Source organism: Onychostoma macrolepis, chromosome 20 (assembly GCF_012432095.1).
Source record: "Onychostoma macrolepis isolate SWU-2019 chromosome 20, ASM1243209v1, whole genome shotgun sequence".
Classification (NCBI taxonomy): Eukaryota; Metazoa; Chordata; class Actinopteri; order Cypriniformes; family Cyprinidae; genus Onychostoma; species Onychostoma macrolepis.
In genome coordinates this window covers 3,944,367-3,970,881 of record NC_081174.1, presented here as the reverse complement: position 1 = coordinate 3,970,881, position 26,515 = coordinate 3,944,367, and the positions used below count along the sequence as shown (strand labels likewise).

At 36.9% G+C, this 26,515-nt stretch overlaps 1 long non-coding RNA gene across 1 annotated transcript; it reads left to right on the top strand.

Annotated features, from left to right (window-relative positions):
- The first annotated feature begins 11,292 nt into the window (after nucleotides 1-11,292).
- On the top strand, nucleotides 11,293-13,766 carry LOC131527660 (uncharacterized). The gene is made up of 4 exons (XR_009267715.1): nucleotides 11,293-11,558; nucleotides 11,648-11,819; nucleotides 13,146-13,282; nucleotides 13,531-13,766. It is a non-coding gene; the product is annotated as an uncharacterized LOC131527660 (long non-coding RNA).
- The last annotated feature ends 12,749 nt before the right edge of the window (nucleotides 13,767-26,515 follow it).

Sequence of the window (26,515 nt, the reverse complement as noted above, 5' to 3'; positions counted from 1 at the left end):
AAGCTTTTCTCTCAAGTCACCTGCTCCAAAACTCTGGTTCTCTCACTGTAACCCCTCCTTTCTCTCTCTCTCAGTGAAAGAACAAGGCTCTGCCAGGAATTTTCTTCACCTACCTAAGCTGACCTCTGACCTTAATCAAAGCGGTATCCGTAGGTCTTGTGCACTCTCTATTTATATCTTATACCCTTCAGGCCCAGTCTAAATAAACACAGACCATTGCTAGCAATGTATTTCTGCTTACACCATCTAATTTCAGTTCATGTTATTTATCAAGGCCATAAACAGTAAACCAGATAATGCATGCAGTTATTTCTTCTGGAATAAAACTCCCTTTTTTGTTCTTTTCTTTAAATTTGGAAATTTGGAAGAGCAAAATTTAAGTGACCTTACCACTAGGAACAGATTTGGCAAACAACACAAAATTATAAGCAAAAATGCTTACCTGATTAATCAGTGGCCACTGTTTTGTGCTGCTCGCCAAAATCTGCTCAAAGCGGCCATCCACTCTGTTGCCCTTTTCCAAGTCCCATCTGGGGTGCCAAATGTAGTGTCGTCCGCCGCTGCTCAAAGAATCAAACGCAGACTTGGAGTTTTGATGCCAGAAGAATACATTTTATTCAACAGGAATAAAACCGAAGCCCTCTGCAGAAAAGCTTCCTGAATGTCTTTCGGCTCTGGTATTTATACAAGGCGGGTTCCTTGTATACATTAAGCCATATGTATACAATTCTACATTTCACTTGCGTATGTAATTCTATCTCTCCCTTGGGAGAGAAGACCATCTAGACTTTATGGTAAGGGGAAAAAGCCCCCTCCTCATTTCTTCCAGATGTGTCTCTGTGTGTACAACTCTGCCACGTAGGCATTTTTGCACAGAGGCCTTAGAATATAATGGAAGATTAAATCGATATATTAATGGCTAGATTCACCTGGATTATGCTTGATTAATTCAAATTCTTAACAATAAAAATCTTCTACACATGCTGATGCTACAGCCCCCTTAATTTAGTCACTGTATTGAATAAATACAGAGGGTTAAGTTTGTTTTCTTCTAGAAGAGACAAAAAGTAATCAGATCTAGCAGTTTTTAATGCTTTTTTTGTGGGAGAAGGTACTTTCCTGCCAAGCAATACGAAATACCTCTAGTTTTGTTTTCCTCCAGCTGCGCTCCATTTTCCGGGCTGCTCTCTTTAGGGCACGAGTATGCTCATTATACCACGGTGTTGGACTCTTTTCCTAAATCTCCCTTAAGCGTAAAGGAGCAACCGTATCTAAAGTGCTGGAAAAGAGAGAGTCTATAGTTTCTGATACATCATCAAGTTGTTCTGAGCTACTGGATATGCTGAGGAATTGAGATAAATCAGGAAGATTACTTACAAAGCAGTTTTTTGTGGTAGAAGTGATGGTTCTACCATATTTATAACAAGGAGTTGAATTTACAGTTTTAGCTATATGGAATTTACACAAGACTAGATAATTATCTGAGATGTCATCGCTTTGCAGCAGAATTTCAACACCGTTATCATCAATTCCATGTGACGGTATTAAATCTAGAGTATGTTTTCGACAACGAGTAGGTCCTGACATGAGTTGTTTAACCCCAATAGAGTTCAGAATGTCTATAAATGCTGATCCCAATGCATCTTTTTCATTATCAACATGTATATTAAAATAACCAACAATTAATTTAATTTTTTAATTTGCTAACAAGCATTTACCAATACTTAAAGTACTTTTTCTAAACTCTTAATACAGCAACACACCTACATCACACAATTAGCCAAATAGTACATTTTCTGGTCAAAACCACATTTTATTAAATAAATACAAACTCTACATTTCAAAATGCTTGAATACCTTTTTCTACATACACTAACTCTATCAAAACACAGCAAACCTAATTCAAAATCGAATAATTCGGTCAAAACATTAGCAATAGTTTCTATCCAACAGAAACATATAGTCAATCATAGCACAGTGACTGTCAAAGTATTAACGGCTGATGGCTTTACAAAAACTGCATTACTTGTCATGTTTCACTTCTACCTGCATATAATAGACAATATAAAAATCCATAGTTTTTTGTAATTTAGCTTTCAGTTTACCTTCAACTGAAACCCATTTTACATTTTTAACTCCCTTGGGTTGAAGCTGGTGCGGTCTGTCTCGTATTTTCTTTATGACCGTGAAAAGAACTAAAAATAGTCAGTTTTGATCATACAGATAAGAATAAGGTATCGTTTGAAACTGCAAAGGGTCTACTTTTATTTGTGTATAGTCATAATAACAACAACACAATGTGCTTTTGTAAAATAAAGAAAATAAACAGGGTGCGTTCTCTGCCGCCTCTGTCACCTCTCTTCACAGACACGTAAATAAAACAACATGAATCTCCGCAAATACTTGCCTCAAAGACATGAGAAATATATGTATAGAAAGCTTTTTTTTAAGTTAGTCAACTTTATTTTGGTAGTGCTTTTATACAACACTAACTGGGGCCCAGGTCAGGAAGCAGACAGACTGGCTAAACTCTGCTAGCCGCCTCACGTAACAGAAGTCAGTTAACTCTCAGGACGTAGAAACTTTTTCACCTAGATATCACACTACAGAGACTGTGTCTGTTCCCTGAACTAGAAAATTCAGAAAACATCCAAACCAAAGTAATAGTAACAATTTAATTGATGTTCAACAGATAAAAAAACGATATAATACAGATAAACGCATGATAAAGCTTGGCTTATTGAATATTAGATCCCTTTCTTCAAAAGCACTTTTTGTAAATGATATGTTCACTGACCATCAACTAGATGTGCTTTGTCTGACAGAAACCTGGCTAAAACAAGATGATTACATTACTTTAAACGAGTCTACACCACAAGATTACTGTTACAAACATGAACCGCGTCCAAAAGGTAAAGGGGGAGGTGTTGCTACAATTTATAGCAATATTTTCAGTATCTCTCAGAGGTCGGGTTTCAAGTATAATTCATTCGAAGTAATGGTGCTTCATATAACGTTATCCAAAGAAACAAGTATTAATGATAAATCCCCTGTGATGTTTGTACTGGCTACTGTATACAGGCCACCAGGGCACCATACAGACTTTATTAAAGAATTTTCTGATCTTCAATCGGAGTTAGTGCTGACTGCAGATAAAGTCCTAATTGTTGGTGATTTTAATATCTACGTTGATAATGAAAAAGATTCGTTGGGATCAGCATTTATAGACATTATAAACTCTATTGGTGTTCAACAACATGTGTCAGGACCTACTCATTGTCGAAATCATACTCTAGATTTAATATTGTCACATGGAATTGATGTCAGTGGCGTTGAAATTTGGCAGCAGAGCGATGATATCTCAGATCATTATCTAGTCTCCTGTATATTCCATATAGCTAAAGCTGTAAAGCCAACTCCTTGTTACAAATATGGTAGAACCATTACCTCTACCACAAAAGACTGCTTTATAAATAATCTTCCTGACTTATCTCAGTTCCTCAGCATATCCAATAGCTCAGAACAACTTGATGATGTAACGGGAACTATGGACTCTCTCTTTTCTAGCACTTTAGATGCGGTTGCTCCTTTACACTTAAGGAAGATTAAGTATAAGAGTCCAACACCGTGGTATAATGAGCACACTCACTCCCTAAAGAGAGCAGCCCGGAAAATGGAGCGCAGCTGGAGGAAAACTAAATTAGAGGTATTTCGTTTAGCTTGGCAGGAAAGTACCATATCCTACAGAAAAGCATTAAAAACTGCTAGATCTGATTACTTTTTGTCTCTTCTAGAAGAAAACAAACTTAACCCTCTGTATTTATTCAATACAGTGACTAAATTAACGAAAAATAAAGCATCAACAGGTGTTGGCATTTCCCAAGAGCATAGCAGTAATGACTTTATGAACTACTTCACTTCCAAAATCGATACTATCAGAGATAAAATTGTATCCTTGCAGCCGTCAGCTACAGTATCACATCAGATAGTGCACTATAGATCCCCTGAGGAACAATTCCACTCATTCTCTACTGTAGGAGAGGAAGAATTGTATAAACTTGTTAAATCATCTAAACCAACAACATGTATGTTAGACCCGATTCCATCTAAACTACTAAAAGAGCTGCTCCCAGAAGTCATAGATCCTCTTTTGGCTATTATTAATTCATCATTGTCATCAGGATATGTCCCCAAAACCTTCAAATTGGCTGTTATTAAGCCTGTCATTAAAAAAAAACACAACTTGACCCCAAAGATCTAGTTAATTACAGACAGATCTCAAATCTCCCTTTTCTGTCAAAGATACTAGAAAAGGTAGTATCCTCACAATTATATTCCTTCCTAGAGAAAAATTCCAGTCAGGATTTAGATCGTATCATAGTACTGAGACTGCTCTCATTAGAGTTACAAATGACCTGCTTCTATCATCTGATCGTGGTTGTATCTCTTTATTAGTTCTACTGGATCTTAGCGCTGCGTTCGACACTATCGACCACAACATTCTTTTGAATAGACTACAAAACTTTGTCGGCATTAGTGGAAGTGCCTTAGCATGGTTCAAATCGTACTTATCTGACCGCCATCAGTTCATAGCAGTGAATGAAGAGGTATCATATCGATCACAAGTGCAGTATGGAGTACCTCAAGGCTCAGTACTAGGGCCGTTACTTTTCACGCTTTACATGTTACCCTTGGGAGATATTATCAGGAGACATGGTGTTAGCTTTCACTGTTATGCTGATGATACTCAGCTCTATATTTCTTCGCGGCCTGGTGAAACACACCAAATTGAGAAACTAATGGAATGCATAGTCGATATAAAAAACTGGATGACGAGTAATTTTTTACTGCTAAATTCTGAAAAACAGAGGTGTTAATTATCGGACCTAAAAACCCCACATGTAAAAATCTACAACATTATCTAACACTTGATGCTGCTCTGTCAATTCTTCTTCATCAGTCAGGAACCTAGGTGTGCTGTTTGATAGCAATCTTTCATTTGAAAGCCATGTTTCTAGCATCTGTAAAACTGCATTTTTCATCTCAAAAGCATATCTAAATTGCGACCTATGCTCTCAACATCAAATGCAGAAATGTTAATTCATGCGTTTATGACCTCAAGGTTAGACTTTTGTAATGCTTTATTGGGTGGTTGTTCTGCACGTTTGATCAACAAACTACAGTTGGTCCAAAATGCAGCAGCTAGAGTCCTTACTAGAACCAGGAAATATGACCATATTAGCCCGGTTCTGTCAACACTGCACTGGCTCCCTATCAAACATCGGATAGATTTTAAAATCTTGTTAATTACTTATAAAGCCCTGAATGGTTTAGCTCCTCAGTACTTGAGCGAGCTCTTATCACATTATAGTCCTCCACGTCCGCTGCGTTCTCAATATCCGGCCGTTTGATAATACCTAGAATATCAAAATCGACTTCGGGCGGCAGATCCTTTTCCTATTTAGCACCCAAACTCTGGAACAATCTACCTAACACTGTTCGGGAGGCAGACACACTCTGTCAGTTTAAATCTAGATTAAAGACCCATCTCTTTAGCCTGGCTTACACATAACACACTAATACGCTTCTATTATTCAAATCCGTTAAAGGATTGTTAGGCTGCATTAATTAGATGAACCGGAACCGGGAACACTCCCCATAACACACGATGTACTCGTTACATCGTAAGTAGAATGGCATCTACGCTAATATTTGTCTGTTTCTTTCCTATTCTGTTTCTCAGTCCGTATCCGATCAGATGGTGGATCAGCACCAAGAGATGATGTCTACAGCCCTGATCGTCAGCGGAGACCAGGACACCCAGATGACCCCCAGAGACATATCCCCAGTGAAGACCTCGATTAAAATACAATAAAACTAAAAATATAACAAAACAACTAAAATATAATAAAATACCTAACTACATAATACTACTATTGTTAGAAATTGCAACAAAATTAAAATAGAAATATAAACTTTTGAACTGCGGGTTTCGTCTGCCTGAGCCTGGTTTCTCCCAAGGTTTTTTTTTCTCCATTCTGTCTCGGAGGGAGTTTTGGTTCCTTGCCGCTGTCGCCTCTGGCTTGCTCAGTTGGGGACACTTAATTTCTAGCGATTATCGTCGATTTGATTGCACAGATAATATTTAAACTAAACTGAGCTAGACAATGACATCTCTGAATTCAATAATGAAATGCCTTTAACTGAAAATTGAGTGTTTAATCTTATCATTATACATTACTGACACTCTATCCTGTGTTTTGACACAATCTGTATTGTTAAAAGCGTTATATAAATAAAGGTGACTTGACTTGACAACAGAGATTCTTTCAAATCAGTTTTACAGGGACAAACAGGAAAATGATTCAACGATGCAAACAGAGCTCAGTTCTGCTGTGAAGCAGCTCTAAAAAGACAGTAATGTACTTGATCAGCTGAGTTAACTGACTATAAAGTTAATCAAATATGAAATTAATTTATATTAGCTATAAAGCAGCTCTGCAGATACAGTGATGTGGGTGAGAAAGTTGTTAGATAAACTAAAACATCATTTGGGTGCTCTTATTGAAATGTATTACATCACTGATGGTCAAACCGGTTTGCTGAGTACAGTTTGTCACATATTTGGCATAGTCCGGTTTTTCCTGGCCCAGCCTCTCTCTCATTTCAAAACATGTCTAATTTCTTGCTTGATTTATTTATTATTTTTTGGTGCTATTGCTGCTGTTTGTATGCAAGAACTAGTAAAATACCTAAATGCAGTATAAGGCACTTTATACATATTAAAGCATCTATTTTATTAAAAGGCTGTTTATTTCTGCATTAGAGCACACATACAACATTTAAAATGTGATTTATTTATTTATTTATTTTTTTTCACAGTTTTTTTTTTAATTTATTTTATTTTTTTTCAGGGTTGTTAATACTTAGTAAGAATTAGCTCTGGTTTTGTTGGATTTAGATAATGGAATAAAATAAATTAAAGCATCTACCAAATGCATGCAAATCACAAAGAAATCACAAATGTGCAGATAAAAGAGCAAATGAAAAGAGCATATTTATATAAATATCAAAAGAAAATCAGGTCCATCAACAACATGTTGTCAAGCGTGTGATGTGAAAGTGTATAGAGTGGTGGAATGTGGTTTGGTCTCTTATTTAATTGCTGTGGAAGAAACTCATGCCAAAGAATATCATGATGATAAGCAAGACAACAAGAATTTCAGTAATAACTCTTTTAATGATTAAAAAATCAATTAAATAAAATAAATAAATAATAATAAACAATAAATAAATAAAAACACAAACATAGTTATTTTCATGACAGGAAAAACATTATTATCCTTGCATGTCTACAAAACCACTAAAACAATCAGTCCAGTCATTAACATCACTTACATACATTTGCTGGAGAATCAGAAACTCAATGAAGATCTGTAAACAAAAATGACCTATTCTCAATAACAATAACTAGGAATTTTGTTCATTTATGTTTGTTCAAAATATTATTAACTTATACTTAAGTTATTAATTTCAAGTTGACTTTATTTGTATAAAGTGTATTTTATTTCACCCTTTCAGTAATAGATTTTTGGCATATGTAGATGTTTTGTAATATGTGCCTTGCTTGAAGACGATCAACCTGCCTTTGGTTTGTTGCTATACTTACAGAATGTGAGTTTTAGATCACATGATTTAGTAGAGAAAAAGTGTTATTTTAATTTAAATTAAATGACGTACAATTACACATTTTTACCACATTTTCTTTTCTTTTAGTAGAGAAAAGATATTTGAGCTTGTGTGGATACATTGTTTGTACAAATTTTTGATTGTTTCTCAGTGTTTTTGAAAATGTTATGAAAAGACATTTGAAATATGGCAAAAAAAAAAAAAAAAAAAAATCAGGTTTTCGTTGTTCCAGTTCAGCACATCTGATGTTGCATCTTGCAGTAGTTACTTAAGCAGCTATTTATATTACTTTTCGCATTGTGATTGACAGTTTTCTATGAACACCCTTACCTTTCCCTGAAAGCTGATTTCCAAAGAATGTTCTAACTTATGAAACTTGTGACTTATGTTTTCAATAATTCAACAGTCTCTTGTTATAACGTAAGTTTACCTTATTTGCACTGAATGTTCATTTAGTGTTTAGGATATTAAACTGCACCTCAGCTATAAAGATGTGTCTTAACATAACCAGGCATATCATCCTATCAATAAGAAGGACCTCTTAGTTTCTCCAGAAGGACACTGAAATGTAAAGTTAAAATGACACTGGAGAAAAATAAATAAAAAAATAAATCACATACATACAGGCTCTGTTTGTTGGAAGATTTTCAGCTTTGCAACAGTTCGGAGCAGACAGGGCAATGTATTTGAGCCCTTACAGAAGAATGAAGCTTTTGACCACATTTGACAGACAATTTTACTGTCTGTAAGCCGACCCAGAAGGCTAATTCCCATGTGTAGAAGTTGGTAACTACTCCTTTATCACAGGTTGGTGGAGGGAGAGAGAGAGGGACATGTTCTACTTTGCTCGTATTATACAGCCTACAAACATAGCCGCAGGTGCTCTACGAATGTGCATTTCTCAGGGTCAATGGTTTGTTGTGGTATATCCGCTGTGACAGTAATGCAGCGTTTCCCAATCCCAGTCCTCGCAGTATCCCAGTATCGGTAAGCCACCCCACCCCCCTTTTAGGTCAAGGTCAAGTTTATTTATATAGCACCTTAAAAGCAACAAGAGCTAAGCGTTCTCACAGGAGAATAGAAATGGAGATGATCTGAAATGTAAATTTGGGCAAGACCATGAAGTGCTTTAAAAACTAAAACCTTGAACTCTGAAGGGCCTTCAAAAGGGCCAACTTTTAGACGTTTTAGTTAACGTTGCTCACTTGGACAAACAAACGGGGTTGCTGACTGTCTTACAATGACATCTGTCAGTGTGAAAACCTTGTCCCAAGATGTTTTTGATCAACTTTGGACACAGAGGGACCACCATTCAAGTGAGACTTAAATATACTCCATGAAGGGATATATAAAATATTTTAAAATAAATATGTAAAAATACAGATCACAATGCAAACGGGAGACGCCTCATGTTATGGTCGTTACGACTGCAATGAGAACATCCAGGATCAAGACTGTTCATGTACCACAGTGTAAAATTAAATGAATTTACATTTAACTAGTTTAATATGGAGAGGCACTGAAATGTAGACCTTCGTTTGAGTGTTTTAGACCTATACTGTACATGACGTGAGAATAATTAGCGGTTTAGGTTTGTATGTTAGCATGGCCTCATTAACATTAACGTTAGCTAGTTTTAGCCAGAGATATCTTGCTGAAGCACAAGATAACATTAACATTCTGCTTGAGCAGATAAAAATTGTAACTTAATTAGTGATAACCAGAAAATTAACGTTTTCGTCTTCATTGGGGTTGAGGTTTAACCCTGTAAGACCCACTGTTGTAATATTACAACATCAGTTTTACCTTGACTAAATAAAACTGCTCATGTTTTTTTTTTTTACCACAAAGACCACATTTACATAACTAATCGGTCCAATTTTTTTGCCTTGCAATGCTATTGGATGCTATATTTTAAAAATAGGCCAGTTTACCTGGCTATAAACTCACACAACCTGCAAACTTCCCATGAAGCACATCATTTTGTTTTACTGGACTGGACAAGACAGCAACGTAATGACATCATATCATTAAAAAAGACACCTGACCAGAGGTGGGTAGTAACGAGTTACATTTACTTCGTTACATTTACTTGAGCAAATTTTTTTGGGTAACTAATATTTTTAGAGTATATTTAAAAATGGGTACTTTTACTCTTACTCAAGTACATTTTTAGTAAAAAAACGGTACTTTTACTTCGTTACTGTGGACGATGCTCCTCTCGTTACTTTATCTTAATGCAATACAAGTTATTTTTTAAAAACGCTCCTACAATTAGGTTCAATAATTAAACTTTAATGTCAATGAGGTTCATTTCATTGCCATTAAAGTCTTCATGTATATGGCCTGTACTGCAGTTATACTGTATTAATTTGTGCAACGTGTGCTGTGGTTACAGTAGACTTGGCAAGTGTCTTTTTATTTATTTATTTTTTATTTGTCGACTCATCCAGTTTAGCTGTGAGTATAATGTATAATATCCTCATATATCTTAAGTTATAATTTTAGAGAGATGTAAAAAGACGGATATCTTATTCAACCCGCTGAGATGAGAGGAAACGCCGCTTCAGTATCTGTAGCGCACGCGGGTCAGTGCACAGAACTGAAGTCTGATAGAAGACAAAACAACTGCTTTAATGCTGTTTTTACTACACTTTTACTATAATAAAACAAATTACAATTACATTATAAAATCTCAAAATCTAATCCAATAAAATATCAACATCTCAATCCAACTATAGTGACAACCCTGTGTATATGTGTATTTAATTCTGCTATGGCTCAGCTATTTGTTATAAGCAGTTCTGTAGAAATCAGTCATGTCATTGTCCAGTTCAGTTCAGTTCTCATTCCAATAGCATCAGTACATCATTTACAATAATGGAATAAACAAAATTGCATTTAATATTCTGTTTATTTGTTTGTTTGTTTCTAGGAGAGCATCAACCCCTAATTGACGTGGAAAAAAATCATTGAAAAGTGTTCAGCGTACAGTGTACCAGAGGAAGCATCAGGAAAGAGGAGAAGAGAGAAAGTGAAAAGGCACTCAACAGATGTTGGTCAGACTTTATTTTTGCAAATGCATTAAAGGTCACTCACATTCTAGTTAGCCACAAATGTAAACCTGATTTTAGATAGTATTTAAATGAGATTAATAACTCCAGCTACTTGTAGGCCTACAGTTCTGTATATTTCACACTAAATTGTGATGCAGCCTGAATCATAATCATGTTCATTTGTTGGCCAGAGGAGAACTGATCCCTAAACTAAACTTTCTCCCAAGGGTTTTTTTTTTCTTTCTCCATGTCACCTGACAGAGTTTGGGTTCCTTGCCGCTGTCGACTTTTGGCGTGCTTATTTGGGGACACATAATATTCAGCAATATTATTGAACTGACTCCACTGAGAGTATTGGATAAGGACTGAACTGAGATAGATGATGACACCACTGTTTTCTGCACAACTGCTATGTAGATGCATTGAAATTATTTTAGATTTGATGATTTTTAACACTGATCAGTCAACATTGATTTCAACTGAACTTTTTATTGTTTAGAGCTGCTTCACAGCAGAAGTGAATTCTGTTTGCATCATTATTTTTCTTTTTATCACTGTAAAGTAATTAAAATATAACTGACGATATTTAGTACTGGATATACACAAAAATAGAATAAATCAGGATTTATTTTTTCACAGCACTGTACACCAGCATTTATGTTTAGTGTGACATTAATGTGTGAAAATTGAATTTTTTTTAGTGTGTGATTGCTATTTTCAGGAAAATGCACTGGTAACAACTAAAATAAAGAAGACCAAAAATATAATTCAACAGAAGATGATGGCTGTGCTGAAACAAGCACTCAAATAATGGTGAGCAGTAATCTACTTTATTTAATTGATCTTTTATTAACTATTATCTTTATAGTTTATAATACATAATAACTGATATTGTATTTCAGGAACTAAGACCTGTGGGAGTGCTGGAGAAATCAAGTGTATAAGTCCTCTGTCGTCTCAGCCATGGAAGAGATCTTCAGACATGAAGAGATTGAGTCAAAGAGCTAAAAGAAAATGTACAATATTAGTGCCAATTCAGCATGAAAACAGAGAGAGATCTGAGGGAGTGGAAAGGTAATGAAATCTAGTTATCAGCAATTATTCTCAATGCTAAACATCAGCTCTGAACAGTTTGCTTGAGGACTCTTTGATTCTCTCTGATTGACTGGAAGGTGTGCATTAAAACAATGAATGCAGATAATTATAATCAGTTCAATCACCATTCTAAATTAATGTGCGGCTTTTACTGTAGCACACACATACAGTCAGAACACTAGATCTAAAGACCTGTAACCAAACAAACTAATGAAAATGAACTTAGTTTTACGCTTCCAGTCAAATTGTACTCCACAAACATTAAAGGGTTAGTTCACCCAAAAATGAAAATTCTGTCATTAATTACTCACCCTCATGTCGTTCCAAACTCATACTACATTTATTCATCTTTAAAACACAAATTAAGATATTTTTGATGAAATCTGAGAACTTTCTGACCCCTCTCTATAGACAGCAACACAACTTACTCATTTAAGTTCCAGAACAGTAGGAAAGACATTGTGAAAGTAATCCATGTGACTCCAGTGGTTTAACCTCAGTTTTGTCTTCTGTCGCATGAACACAACACTCATGCGTTGTGATGCTCTTGTGAATGCACATTACAGATCAATATTTTTTGTAAATAAGTGGTAAAGTAGTTCGTTTTTTTTTTTTGGACGCAAACACTCGCGTCGCTTCATAAAATTGATTTAAAACAACTGGAGTCACATGAATTACTTTAACGATGTCTTTCCTACCTTTCTGGAACTTGAATGTGTAAGTTGCATTGCTGTCTATGTAGGGTCAGAAAGCTCTCTGTTTCTTTAAAAATATGTTTGTTTGTGTTCCAAAGAGGAATGAAGGTCTTACGGGTGGGAAACCACACAAGGGTGACTAATTAATGACAGAATTTTAATTTTTGGGTTAGCTATCTCTTTAAGAGTAGCTTTAACTTAACTTTTGAACCTAGCTGTAACAGGTGTGTATTACACAATTGTAATCGACTTCAATGGAGGCAACCCGTTTCATGTCGGGTGGTTCTTTGCCTCCACCTCATGCATTAAAATCATGTAATGCACACCTAGCCATGGATTAGCCCCTATGTGTGAAGAGGGTTATAGGTTACACACAGTATTAAATGAAGGGGGCACAATAACTGTGGAACACATATATTCTATATACTGTATTCTAATAGTATATTTACATATATTTGTAAATTATATATTTCTTCAATTATTATTATTATTATTATTTTAAATTTAAGGTTAGAATTTTGAATGAAAAACCAAAATGATAAAGAGGGCAAATAATTTCGGTGGACTCTGTACAGTATTTAAACATGATTGTGTCCATGCTTTTTCCCAGAAATGCGTGTTATTGTGCAAGGGGTAGCTGCATGGACTATCAGTGGAGGGACAGAAACCTCTGAGATTTCACTATAAAGATCTTCATTTGTGTTCTGAAGATGAACGAAAGACTTGCTGGTTTGGAACGATATGAGGGTGAGTTATTGATGACAGAATTTAAATTTTTGGGTGAACCAACCTTTTAACTTCTGTTACCTGGCGTGTTCAAAGACATTGTTAATGCTGACCAATATGCCATAAGAAATTAATTGGGAGTAGAATGAATACTTTTCACAAACACTTGGTGACATCACAATTCAAGATTTATTTTAGCATACTAAATATGGTGAAAAGTGTAACTGAAACTTGAGAATTTCTGAGTTTTTGTTTGTTTGTTTCTCCAGACTACATCAAAAATAGTGTTTCCACATCTGAGATGAAGGCAGTCATAAGAACCAAGCGGAACGATGAGGATAAGCTCACCAAAAAATGAAACCTGTCTGAATAATGAGGGAAGAAATGTGCATGATTGCGTGATTTGTAAATAAACACTAAATACATTTAGTGTAACTCAGCCTGTTATTTTAAGTTTAAAGAAAAGTAAAATAATTTGTTGCATTGCTGTTTGAGACATTCACTGTTGTTTTGTACCTTAATTTATTATATTGCAGTTGTGTGCAAATAAAACTTGTTATTCTGAATATTCTTGTTGCATTTCAGTGTTATTGTACAGCATTTTACTAGTATTGCACTTCGATTTTATTGAATTTTACTTCAGTTGTATTATATATTGCAGTACTACTGCAGATTTATTGCAGTATAATTGCAGTAATACTGCGGTTCTATTGCAGTTGTTTGTTAGTAATACTACAGCTCTACTGCAGTAGTATTGCAGTTGTTTTTCAATAGTACATCAGATGTATTGCAGTAAAACGGCAATAATGCCGTTTTTTCGTGTCCAAAAAACTGCATTTTTCTACATGTAACAAACTGCAGTATTAATTTTTTAAAAACTGCAGTAATTTTTTGTAAGGGCGTGGCTTTGGATCAACAGTCAGTTGAAAGCAAAGACTATTGTTTGCTAGCTATGAAGATCTTTATTAGATGAACACCGCGTGTGCTGTCAGTTCCACAGGTATAGATTCGATTACAGTACACAATACCACTATGACATTACAGTTTGTTGTACATGTACCTTACACATTTAATACAATGTATAATTTATTCATTAAATAAGCTGTCACAGATGAACACCCGCCAAACCCGCGTTAGTTCCAGGAGGAATGCCTTTGCCTAGACACAATTAATATTGATATTTTCACAATATTTACGCTTGCAGAAATAAAGGCTAGATTTGTTTACATTTTGCAGAACAGACGGAAGAAGTGCATTTGTTTCGTTATGTTCAGATGTTCTGTAGCGGTCATGTGAGGAGTTTTCACTCTTCTCCGTGTCAGAGATTATATACATATACATTTATAATACATCATTTTATTTAATTCAGTGATGCAAATCAGAATTTTTATCAGCTGTTACTCCAGTTTTCAGAGTCGTATGATCCTTCGGAAATCATTAAAATATATTGATTTATTACCAGTGTTGTTGAAAAAAAACTGAATATGGTGGTTAGGTATGTTTTGAAGCTGGGATGCTAAATCAATTTAAAATAATTTTAAAAGTTTTTAAATTCCTTGTTTTTATTGTTGTAATTTTTTATGATTACTTTAATTCCTTTTATGTGAAGCACTTTGAGTTACCATTGTGTATGAAATGTGCTAAATAAATAAACTTACCTTGCCTTGCCTTACATTCAAGTAAGTCATTACTTGTACGTTATTACCAGTAAGTAAAATGCCTAAAATATATATACACTGAACAAAATCATAAACGCAACACTTTTGTTTTTGCCCCCATTTTTCATGAGCTGAACTCAAAGATCTAAGACTTTTTCTATGTACACAAATAGCCTATTTCTCTCAAATATTGTTCACAAGTCTGTCTAAATCTGTGTTAGTGAGCACTTCTCCTTTGCAGAGATAATCCATCCACCTCACAGGTGTGGCATATCAAGATGCTGATTAGACAGCATGATTACTGCACAGGTGTGCCTTAGGCTGGCCACAATAAAAGGCCACTTTAAAATGTGCAGTTTTACTGTATTGGGGGGGTCCAGGGGGGTCTGAAAACAAGTCAGTATCTGGTGTGACCACCATTTGCCTCACGCAGTGCAACACATCTCCTTCGCATACAGTTGATCAGGTTGTTGATTGTGGCCTGTGGAATGTTGGTCCACTCCTCTTCAATGGCTGTGCGAAGTTGCTGGATATTGGCAGAACTGGAACACGCTGTCGTATACGCCGATCCAGAGCATCCCAAACATGCTCGATGGGTGACGTGTCCGGTGAGTATGCTGGCCATTCAAGAAATGGGATGTTTTCAGCTTCCAGGAATTGTGTACAGATCTTTGCAACATGGGGCCGTAGTCAGGTCGAGACCCCATTGAGGACAACAAGCATGCAGATGAGCTTCCTTGAGACGGTTTCTGACAGTTTGTGCAGAAATTCTTTGGTTATGCGAACCAATTGTTGCAGCAGCTGTCCGGGTGGCTGGTCTCAGACCATCTTGGAGGTGAAGATGCTGGATGTGGAGGTCCTGGGCTGGTGTGGTTACACATGGTCTGCGGTTGTGAGGCCGGTTGGATGTACTGCCAAATTCTCTGAAACGCCTTTGGAGACGGCTTATGGTAGAGAAATGAACATTCAATTCACGTTCAATTCACATTCAACAGCTCTGGTGGACATTCCTGCAGTCAGCATGCCAATTGCACGCTCCCTCAAAACTTGCGACATCTGTGGCATTGTGCTGTGTGATAAAACTGCACATTTTAGAGTGGCCTTTTATTGTGGCCAGCCTAAGGCACACCTGTGCAATAATCATGCTGTCTAATTAGCATCTTGATACGCCACACCTGTGAAGCGGATGGGGTATCTCGGCAAAGGAGAAGTGCTCACTAACACAGATTTAGACAGATTTTTGAACAATATTTGAGAGAAATAGGCCTTTTGTGTATGAGGCACTGTATACGTATTGCTAAACACAAAGTTTATTTAGTGACAGCCCACTCAAAACTGAACCCGCTGTCTTCTGCAGGGTCCTTTCTGCTTGCTCTGGATTGACATTCCTCCCCCTCTTGCAGGATTGGGATTTGACTGGCCCTTCTCTGCTAAACTGAATTTACAGCATTATTACTCCAGCCTTCAGTGCCACATGATCCTTCAGAAATCATTATAATATGCTGATTTGCTGCTCAACAAACATTTCTGATTATTAAGTAATATAAAAGAGGTGTGTGAACTTGCAAGTAAGATGTCAGATGCTGTAATATCCTCTGGTCCCCTCCCTGCAGATAGCATAGCAGACTGTCGTCACTCAATGGCTGGATGTCTAAGTGGTGCCTGCAGAATAACATAGGTTTCATAGACAATTGGACGAGTTTTTGGGGCAGACCTGACCTGTTGAAAAGAGATGGTCTTCATCCCTCCTGGGGTGATGCCGCTCTTCTCTCTAGAAATATGGCACATAGTCTTAGATTTCGTACTTGACTAAATGGGGCCCAGGTCAGGAAACAGACAGACTGGCTAAACCGACCGTCTGCTAGCTGCCTCACATCACAGAAATCAGTTAATTTTCAGCACATAGAGACTCTTTCACCTAGATATCAGACTATAGAGACTGTCTGTATTCCCCCGAACTAGAAAATGCAAATAAATAAATAAATAAATAAATGTCCAAACCCACTTAAGAGTAACAATTTAATTGATGTTCAACAAATAAAAACTGTATATAATACAGAGAAACAAATGATAAAGCTTAGCTTAGCTGAATATCAGGTTCCTTTCTACGAAAGCGCTTTTTGTAAATTATATGATCACTGATCATAACCTAGATGTGCTCTGTTTAACAGAAACATGGCTAAAATCAGATGATTACATTATTCTAAACAAGTCTGGCCCCCAAGATTACTGTTATAAACATGAGCCACGTCCAAAAGGGCAAGGGGGAGGTGTTGCTACCTAGGTCTTGTGTAAACTCCATATAGCTAAAACTGTAAATTCTATTCCTTGTTACAAGTATGGTAGAAACACTTCTACCACAAAAGACTGCTTTGTAAGTAATATTTCTGATTTATCTCAGTTCCTCAGCATATCCAATAGCTTAGAAAAACTTGATGATGTAACAGAAACTATAAACTCTCTTTTCTAGCATTTTAGATACCGTTGCTCCTTTATGCTTAAGGAAGATTAAGGAAGAGAGTCCAACACCGTGGTATAATGAGCACACTCGTGCCCTAAAGAGAGCAGCCCTGAAAATGGAGCGCAGCTGGAGGAAAACAAAACTAGATGTATTTCGTATTGCATGGCGGGAAAGTACCCTATCCTACAGAAAAGCATTAAAAACTGCTAGATCTGATTACGTTTCATCTCTTTTAGAAGAAAACAGGTATTTATTCAATTCAGTGGCTAAAGTAACGAAAAATAAAGCATCAACATGTTGCCATTTCCCAACAGCACAGCATTGATGACTTTATGAACTACTTTAATTCCAAGATCGATACTATTAGAGATAACATTGTAACCATTCAGCCGTCAGCTACAGTATCACATCAGATAGTGCACTATAGATCCCCTGAGGAACAATTCCTCTCATTCTCTACTATAGGAGAGGAAGAATTATATAAACTTGTTAAATCATCTAAACCAACAACATGTATGTTAGACCCTATTCAATTTAAGCTACTAAAAGAGCTGCTTCCAGAAGTCATAGATCCTCTTCTGACTATTATTAATTCATAATTGTCAATAAGATATGTTCCCAAAACCTTCAAATTGGCTTTTATTAAGCCCCTCATTAAAAAGACCACAACTTGACCCCAAAGACCTAGTTAATTACAGACCGATCTCCAATCTCCTTTTTCTGTCAAAGATACTAGAAAAGGTAGTATCCTCACAATTATATTCCTTCTTAGAGAAAAATGTTATCTGTGAGGATTTCCAGTCAGGATTTAGACCGTTTCATAGTACTGAGACTGCTCTCATTAGAGTTACAAATGACCTGCTTCTGTCATCTGATCATGGTTGTATCTCTTTATTAGTTCTACTGGATCTTAGCGCTGCGTTCGACACTATCGACGACAACATTCTTTTGAATAGACTAGAAACCTTTGTTGGCATTAGTGGAAGCGCCTTAGCATGGTTCAAATCGTACTTATCTGACCGCCATCAGTTCTTTAGCAGTGAATGAAGAGGTATCATATCGATCACAAGTGCAGTATGGAGTACCTCAAGGCTTAGTACTAGGGCCGTTACTTTTCACGCTTTACATGTTACTGTGGGATTACAAATTTATTTAAATGTTTAATTTAGATTCCAATGTAATAGTGTACAAACTGAAGAAGTTATATACCTTGTATTTAGCATTTAAGGTGAAAAATGGTGACATGAGTCAGATCACTACATCAGATGCAAGAGGTCCCTGCCAGTTCCTGTTCTCCTATTGTAAGTGAAATGAGCCAAATGAGCCAGACTCGAATCTTTTGTTCTGCAAATGGCTTTCGGAGCCCCCTGGCCCAGACATGAATCGTTAGACTGATTGGATTATCAATGCAATCGAGTGTTGTTGATTGGGTCTGTCTTTCTCATTTGCATGCTTTGTTTAAAGTCGTCACCCAGGTGCTTTGTTTCCATTCCTAAGCACTGCCCCCTAAATGTATATACACTACAATGTATCACTGCTTTTAGTTAGACTTGGATGACTACAGCGACGCGCAGCGAGTTCTCAATAAACAGTAACTTCTGTATGAAAGATATCCCAACGTCTCCTGGTCTCTGCTTCGACAAGAGGAAAAAAAGTTCACAACAGATGGTGCCGTGACCCGGATAGAGTTCCAGCTTCCTCACCTGAATCCAGATTGAAAACTTCAAGCTCAAACAAAGATCTGCTTCCAGACTGCATTTTTTGGAATCCAGCGAAAACTTCAAGCTGAACAAAGATTTCCAGACTGAATTTTTCTTTCAACCAAGGTTGTGGTGAGTGCTGTCTCTAATCCAAAAGAACCTTTAAGACCAGTACAAATTTGTTTATCCTCTGCGCCGTCAGAGAAGAGTTAACAGACAGCTGTAGGGTTTGGTTAACTAAGTTATCCTCTAAAAATGTACTTTTAGAGATGAAGGTTATCCTCTGTCCAGGCAGGGAAGATTAGCATAACGTGCTAATATTGTGTTACCCTCTGTTTTAGGCAGGGAAGAATTGGTTATCCTCTGTTCAGGCAGAGAAGGTTAGCATACATGCTAAAATTTGGTTTATCCTCTTTTCACAGAGAAGGTTAGCATTTCATGCTAATAATTTTGGTTTATCCTCTGTTCTTGTAGGCAGGGAAGTTAAGTGTGAAGTGTTGGTAATTTGGAAAGTTAACAATAGTTAAGCTGTGTTAACAAATGTACCCTCTGTTGATCAGAGAAGTTTTTAGTGTTTTTGATTGTGTGGTAACAAAGTTAACAATAGTTAAGCTGTGTTAACACTAGAACTGCCATGACGGTCAAAATGACCGTTTTGAAATGTATATGTACAATAACTTTGTTGAATAAAAAAATACAATCTTGCTGGTTTGTGACTTTTCCTAAAAGTGTTTTTATTTTTACTTACAATAGATTTTATATAAATTACATAAAAGGCAAAAAATATGAGCATTTCTACCTATTAAAGCCATAACGGTCATATTGACCGCTTTAAATCTCATGTGATTCTATTGTTCTTTCCAGCGGTTTATTGTCTCTGTCAGCGTCTCCAGTACTATTAGCATATGCTCATTTGATTATAAATACAAATTCTTGGACTACAAATTATTATTGCCTTTTAAAAATGGCAGCATCGCAGTTGACACAAGGTCCCAACCAAAGCACAATCAACCCCGCAACTGACACCAAAACGGAGACAGTGCCAGGTGCGGAGAATCTGCAAACAAAATAAAACGCGTGACGCCTGTTGCAAATGCCACAAACCCGTGTGTGGAAATTGTGCGAGAAGAACAGAAGTAACTTGTGTTGACTGTGAATCTTAAATAGCCGAGCATGATATAGATATATTTATTTAATATAAAATTTGTAGCGTAATTGTTTTATGGTTCCAAACTTCGTTCGTTGTTTGTTTCCAGCTTATGTTCTGTGTTATAATGTATCATAAATGTTGTAAAAAAAAAATCATAATCAAATAGATCATTTTAAATGTTATTTTGTTGTTCTGAGTTATGTAAAATAAATACAGAGAAATACTGAATATGCAATAATTACATTTTACTATGAAATGATGTGAATATTTCTAAATTTATAATTATCATTTTTAACTAAATAAAAGTCTACATGTTGGTGTTATTTGTTTTAAAGATTTCCTAATCCTAACACAGTTAATACATTAATCTCTCATTTGGGCAAATTATTTAGAGATTATAGAGTTTATAATATAGCGGTCAAAATGACCGCTCACGGCTGTTCTAGTAGTTTTGGAATTCTGGCGCTTCTAGTGTTAACAAGTGTACCCTCTGTTGATCAGAGAAGTTTTAGTGTTTGTTTGTGTGGTACAGAAGAAACGTACAAAATGGTTAGAAGGAATGCTAGGCTGATTCAAACAACAGAAAAGGATGGTCTTGCGACTCCATTGTGGTCAGATAGTGAATTCAAAACACTGTTAGGGGAACAAATGAACCTAATAATCACTGAGAAAGTTAGACAAGAACTAACGCAGAAATATGAGATCCACCCAGACAAGACTTGGTCTGTAGATGAGTGTAAAAAGGTGTTAGGAGCATGTATTCGCAAGAACAATGTTAAAGGCATTATCTGCTGCCACAGAGAATTTGGTTTAGCGCTAGCTACACAACAATCTCAGCGTAACTCAGAGCTAGAGAAACAGAACAATGAGCTTCAAGCTAGAGTATCCTCTTTGACTAAGAAATTGAACCGCAACAAAGCTGCAGCAAAAACTGATGTGGAAGTTAGTCAGCGGATAACATTTACCCTGATTTACAAGCATTCTTTGAAACGGATGTAACCATCCAATCAGTAACTGATGTGCCTGTAGATTCAGTGAAAGTATGTGGTGCTAGTAGAAGATCTCAGGGAATTGAGGAAATTGAAAGTGTTCCTCCAAACTCTTCTGTTGTGCAAGAACAAACTGTTGCCAAAACACTAGGACCTAAAGATATAGAGAGACTGTCCCAGAGCTTACCCTCAGCACGCACAGATTTTTCTGAATTTAGAAGAGCATTGATCAACAAATGCGTCTCACGACATGTCGTTAGCAGAAGTCACACAGCTGATGTCACAAATTCTAACTGAATCTGAATTCAACAGTTTTGAGTCTGCTGTTACTTCTGAACTACAACATGCCAGTAGAGACGATTTGAGAGAAGGTGTTTTGAAAATTCTAAAGAATATCATAGGACCCAAGATAGACTGGTCCAGAATCAGTAACTGTGTACAAAGGAAAGAAGAAACTGTGAGTGAATACACTGAAAGGTTTTGTCAGTCAGCTGTAACTTACAGTGGAATAGTGGATGATTCTGAAAGTGTGCTTGAAGACAAAGGACCACTAGTTCGAACATGGTTTGATGGCCTTTTATCAGAGTACAGATCAGCTTTGCCGTTCTTAGATCTAACATGGTCCACTGGAAGCTTGCAAAACAGCTTGGACAGGTTAGCTACTTGGGAAAGAGACTCTGATGTTAAAGCCAGAGTAAAGATTGCAGCAGCGTCCTTTAAGGTTAACACAGAGAACCGACAGAAACGTAAATGTCCTAAGAAGGAGAGCAGTTGTCATTACTGTGGTAAACCTGGACACTGGATGAGAGAGTGTAGGAAAAGCCAAAAGACATTAGGAGAAATTAACAGCTTTACTCAGCTCCTACTCAGTCTACTTAGTACTCTGAAGCAGCCCCTCCCCGCTTCACCGAACTGTTGGAGCAGTTTGCTCAGGTGTTAACTGTTAGGGCTGTGAGTGCTTAATTTCCCAGTAATGTACAACAAAGCTGAAAGATTCTTTGTAAATAAAACTACAGGAAGGTTACTGTCACTTCCTTCCATTAAGAGAATGCTAGTTAAGTACACTCACAGCCTTCAAAGCTATACTGCAGCACACTCCAGTCACTCACCTATCCTCTCTGGGTTATGATGTTTGTTATGACTGATGTGCCATTAGAGGATGGAGATGTCACACACTAAAGTTTGCACACCACCTACAGGGATAGGACAGGACACATGGACCAGTGAGGAGCCCCAGGGAAGAACCGGATGCAACAGGCTTCGGGGGCCAACCCTGTGGTGAACACACCCTCATAGGCCTTCCCCATCCACTAGTCCACCCTCACCTCAATGTTCTTTAGGTGTCACAGGAATTAAGAAATAGGGAAAGAAGGAACAACAATAGCAGACGCAGATTGAACAGAGGATACAACCTCTTTAGTCTTTAGAACAAATACTGCTGTCTTTTGTTTTCTTTCTTCCTCTGTGCAGATACCACATGATGGCTGTCCTGAGACCCATACGCGCCGAACTCCTCACCTGCGTATGAAGCCACAACCTCTAAAAGACAACGAGACCCACTGCCGAGCCAACTGTCACGGAAGACAGAACAAAGAAAAAAAATACACAACGCAGAGAATCACATACGAGAACTTCAGTCATCCAGCAACATGATCAAGACATTCTTGATCTTTCAGCAAAATTACACCTGATGGCTGAAGATAATTCTTCATGGTTCGGAAACCTGTTAGTATCAAGCGTTTCATGCAACAAATGACTCACGCCCATCACGAGAAATGACAGTTCCAACCAGAAAAGACCCGTAAGAACTTCACGGACCATAATTGCATGTTTTGTTTCTGTGTCAGCATGCAATTACATACAAGCAACACAGAACAAGTGCTATGTGCCTGTAACGATCACATGTTACAAGAATGAACTTTTAAGTGTCTAAATTTGTATTTTGTGAGAGTTATTAGAACTCTCAAAGGGGGAATTGTGGGATTACAAATTTATTTAAATGTTTAATTTAGATTCCAATGTAATAGTGTACAAACTGAAGAAGTTATATACCTTGTATTTAGCATTTAAGGTGAAAATGGTGACATGAGTCAGATCACTACATCAGATGCAAGAGGTCCCTGCCAGTTCCTGTTCTCCTATTGTAAGTGAAATGAGCCAAATGAGCCAGACTCGAATCTTTTGTTCTGCAAATGGCTTTCGAGCCCCTGGCCCAGACATGAATCGTTAGACTGATTGGATTATCAATGCAATCGAGTGTTGTTGATTGGGTCTGTCTTTCTCATTTGCATGCTTTGTTTAAAGTCGTCACCCAGGTGCTTTGTTTCCATTCCTAAGCACTGCCCCCTAAATGTATATACACTACAATGTATCACTGCTTTTAGTTAGACTTGGATGACTACAGCGACGCGCAGCGAGTTCTCAATAAACAGTAACTTCTGTATGAAAGATATCCCAACGTCTCCTGGTCTCTGCTTCGACAAGAGGAAAAAAAGTTCACAACATTACCCTTGGGAGATATTATCAGGAGACATGGTGTTAGCTTTCACTGTTATGCTGATGATACTCAGCTCTATATTTCTTCGCGCCCCGGTGAAACACACCAAATTGAGAAACTAACGGAATGCATAGTCGATATAAAAAACTGGATGACGAGTAATTTCTTACTGCTAAATTCTGAAAAAACAGAGGCGTTAATTATCGGACCTAAAAACCCCACATATAATAACCTAGAACACTATCTAACACTTGATGGCTGCTCTGTCAATTCTTCGTCATCAGTTAGGAACCTAGGTGTGCTGTTTGATAGCAATCTTTCCTTTGACAGCCACGTTTCTAGCATTTGTAAAACTGCATTTTTTCATCTTAAAAATATATCTAAATTGAGACCTATGCTCTCAAAGTCAAATGCAGAAATGTTAATTCATGCATTTATGACCTCAAGGTTAGATTATTGTAATGCTTTATTGGGTGGTAGTTCTGCACGGTTAACCCTCTGGGGTCGACAAACGCGGATACGTGTTTTGAGGCAGATTTTCCTGATAAGGCCGAAATTAGCTTGAATTACTCTGCAATTTTTGATCGTACAGATAAGAGCAATACACCATTTGAATCTGTAAGGGGTCTACTTTTATTTGTATACACTCATAATAAGAACTAAACTTTGTGCTTTTGAAGAATAAAAAAAATAAACAGGGTGTGTTCTCAGTCTTCACTCTCTCCGCGAACTGCTTTTTGAAACACGTCAGTAAAATGAACTGTAACTCAGCAAATACTTCACACAGAGACATGAGAAATATATATATAGAAAGCTTGACATGTCTACTCTTAACTGAAGTAGTCTTACAGAAAACAAATATTCTATGATAAAGTAATCCGTAAGAAACCAAGGACATGTCCAGTTTTTCCATGTGGTCTCATTATCTCTAATTAGGTCACGCCCACACGCTGCTATTGATATTACAAATCTCCACGTGAGACACATGGCATGTAAACGCCCACACCACCATAAACAAAGCAGCAACGCATTCATCTCGGATACTTTTAAGTTTTGGAAGAACACGCTGTGAGGAATAAGACGTGTATTTACCTCAGAAACACACTGAGAGGAAAAAGCCTTGTATTTACCCCCAGAAGACGCGCTGAGAGGAAAAAGCTTTGTTTACCTTACAAACTGAACGCGAGCACAGCTGGAGCCACGGAGGAGGAGATCTTCTATACTGAGTAAGTAATGTTTCTTATTGGCATTCGATAATGTGTTGTTGTGGCAAAGTTGAACGCATTTACTAGTTGAACTTTTTCCAAACTATAACTCCAGAATAAAATGTGTGAAATCGAGTGCAACATTTTGAAATATGATAGGCAACCTTTCATTGCATTTAAATGTTGCATGACGTGAGGATAGTTATATGTTCTATAAACAATGAAATAAAAGTAATGTCTAAGAAAGTTTAGACCAATCTTTACTGTGAAGTAGTCTACTCTGTTTAACATTAATAATTTAGTTTCTCAATTATAAAAAGTTGTTTTTGTATTGTATGATAATACATGCAAAGCATGTGTGCATCTATGTTATAAAATCCAGTTGGTGATTGCTAATGTAATAATATAGTTGCTCCTGATAAGCCTATCAACATGCTCACTAATTTATTTATTAATTTTTGTGTGTGTGTGTGTGTGTGTGGGGGGTGCTTTATTTATTTTGAATAGTAAAAATATGTAGGCCTATATATTATAATAATTATAATGTACTGTTTTTTCTGTACTTTGGATCAAATAAATGCAGGCTTGGTGAGCTGAAGACACTTCTTAAAAAAAACATTACAAATCTTACTGTTTAAATAATTTGACTGGAAGTGTATGTATTGTCACCATGTTTGCTTTGTCTTTGTCCGTTCACTGTGTTGCTCACGTCTGTTTTGTGTTTTCTCATGCAGTTTCTGCTGACTCCCGTTTTCCTGGGTTCCAGTTTCCTGCCACTGTTTTGGATATTTTGGATATTGCACCTACAATGTCTTGACTCTTCTGTTGTTTATTTGTTTGTTTGTTCCTAATAAACTATTTAACTGCACTCACAAGTGAAGCTCAAGTTATTTTATGTGATAGTTATATGTATACACATTTCTTTTTTCCTCACATTCTTTCTTGTAGCAATTCTCTCTCAGTCACACACCTGACTGAATGGCTCATTATGGAGCTCATTATGCGAACATTTGTGAACAAATGTTCTGTATGTGTTTTATGGCCTTATTTCAGTTACTTTAAAATTTTTGTTTTTTTCTAACCACGCATAAACGTTGTTTTCTCAAAAACACAATCACATATGTACATGCTGCTTACATATTATTGTAGCCCAGTTTGTGCTGAATACAGTGTTTTTAGACTTTAGCCATTAAAATGTTCATAAGCAACTGAAAAGAGCACTAATGTCAGGGCATGTCAAAACGTCTCCAGGGCCCCAAAACACCCTCAGACCCCAGAGGGTTAATAAACAAACTACAGATGCTCCATAATGCAGCAGCTAGAGTTCTGATATTCTGATATTGGAAAGTTGCTTTGACACAATCTGTATTGTTAAAAAGCACTATATAAATAAAGGTGATTTGACTTGACTTGACTAAAAGCATGTCCCGCCGATTCACTCTAAACAGCTGAGAGCCTGGCAGATGAAGCACGCTGTCAGGAATGGCATCATTCAGCCAGGTTTCCGTGAAACACAGAGCAGCAGAGTGTGAGAAATCCTTATTTGTCCGGCAGAGCAGAAGGAGTTTGTCCGTTTTGTTGGGTAGAGAGCGGA